General features: G+C 37.1%; 1 pseudogene; it reads left to right on the forward strand.

Moving 5' to 3' along the window:
• The first annotated feature begins 1973 nt into the window (after positions 1 to 1973).
• LOC108283235 lies at positions 1974 to 2218 on the forward strand (annotated as a pseudogene).
• Positions 2219 to 2244: the final 26 nt, after the last annotated feature.

A 2244-nucleotide genomic window follows, 5' to 3' on the forward strand; every position in this document is an offset into this window, starting at 1 on the left:
AATGGTGAATTTTTTGATATGCAAATTTTGTCTCAATAAAAATTAGGATTTCATTGACCAAAGTAAATCAATGAAATAAGAAAATACATGTCCTCAGCTTAACGTAGGAGGGACTGAGAAGTCACACAGCAAAGGCTTGGCTATATAATCCATAACTGGAAGAAGTGAGAAGTAGAAAAAAATGATCCAACCTACTAAAAATACTTTTATGTATTTTTATGAATTTAAGCATTTATTCAAAATTTTAAAAGCAGGGAGATTCTTAAAGGAATTTGGGAATGTCTAAACTTAAATGCATGTGTGTGTGTAGTAACATATCTTTTGTAGAAATCCTTGTTTTAGGAGCTTTTTGAAATAAGATGGAAATAAACCATATAAAACTTCATGAATTAAGAATGAGAAACAATTGGAATTTGTGAAGTATCTGAATTATAAACATTCTTGAAGTTCACTTTTATTCTGTTCAAGTACAAACAACATAAACTAATCTAGGGGAAAAAAAATAACCTGGTAGAGATCTTTAGAGAATTAGTTTAGTGAGAAGATCTTGAATTACAATTAGCACATAAATTATCCATGCATAAACTGTGCTTCTGAAATGCTTTGTGGAATTTTTTAAATGCCTCAAAATATTTTATTCTGTTGAACAACCTAAAAATCTCTTCCTGACCTCTAGTCTTATTTACGTATTTAATGTGTCTTTTCTGTAAATTAAGTGTTGATTTTAAATCTCAGTACTGCTCCTGACTTAACCATTACCAACTGGAAATTACTCAAGGTCCAATTCTCCCTGGTTTTACTCAAAGTAAATCACAGTAAAGCACTGAATAGGAGGCCAGGTGTGGTGGTTCGTGCCTGTAATCCCAACACTATGGGAGCCCTAGGCAGGAAGTGACAGAGTTAAAAAAAAAAAAAAAAAAAAACAGTTGTATTAGTCTGTTCTTAAAGTGCTATAAAGACATACCCAAGTCTGGGTAATTTACAAAGGAGGTTTAACTAACTCACAGTTTCTCATAGCTAGCAGACCTCAGGGAATCTACAATCATGGTGGAAGGGGAAAGGGGAAGCGGGAAACTTCTTCACAAGGTGGCAAGAGAGACAGCGTGTGAGAGCACAGGAAAAACTACCCTTTTTAGAACCATCAGATCTCGTGAGAATTCACTCACTATCATGAGAACAGCACGGGGGAAACCATCCCCTTTATCCAATCACTTCCCTCCCTCCATATGTGAGGATTACAACTGAGATGAGATTTGGGTGGGGACACAGAGCCAAAGCGTATCAGCAGTGAATGGGAATAACAAAAGATTCTAAATTCAGCTCTCAGAATTACTTTGTCTGGATGTTCCGACTCCTGTTCCAGTGTTCTTTTCCCTACACACAACTTATGCTGGCCAATGTTAATGCTGGCCTGAAAACAAAATGCTCTCCTACATAAAAGTTTTTCTGTGAAGCACAACTCATTAAATCTTCTTGGCTTTATCTAAAACTGATCTGATTGTGTTGCAGTTAAACTCATACCTCTCTCATCTCACCATAATCAAAATTATCTAGGTAGTTAGAAGCCAGTCTGAAAATTATCAACATGCTCCAAAGGAATCATTCTTTGGTTCAAGATCCAAGAGAAACTGGGTACAACCTCGCCACACACAGAACCCTACTAAATTGCAATTACCCCCTTCACATTCACTGCTCAAGACTCAGTTCTTCAGAAGTGGGTGCACCATCAGCTCGAGAACCCTTCATTTCATGGGTTACCAGAAACAATCCAGAAGGAAAATGAGCAAGGTAAGGAAAGGGAGAGCAGCGTGTTAGAGGCAATTCATGTACTGCAGGACTATTATAGTATTAAAACCGAAGAGCAAGAAGAAATGCAAGAAAACAATTATAAGAAAAAGATGAAATACTCCTAGTCCAGGGCCAGATAGCTAGGCTGGTTCTCTTCTTTCCAATAGGAGGCCTCTGCTGCAAACATGCTATGCCAGATCCTCAGTCAGGCCAAGAAGCATCAAGCTTAATCCCTCTCCTTGAATTTATTGAAGCTGGAGGTACTGGAGCAACATTGTATGTCTTGCATCTGGCATTGTTCAATCCAGGTGTTAATTGAGACAGAAAGCATAACCCAGAACACTGGAACAAACTGGTTCCCAATGATTGATACAAGTTCTACTCAGTGAATGTGGATTATAAGGAATTGAAGAAAGAAGATCCAGATTTCTTTTCCTTTTTTTTTTTTTTTTTTTT

This window comes from Cebus imitator, unplaced genomic scaffold (assembly GCF_001604975.1).
Source record: "Cebus imitator isolate Cc_AM_T3 unplaced genomic scaffold, Cebus_imitator-1.0 Scaffold257, whole genome shotgun sequence".
Lineage (NCBI taxonomy): Eukaryota > Metazoa > Chordata > Mammalia > Primates > Cebidae > Cebus > Cebus imitator.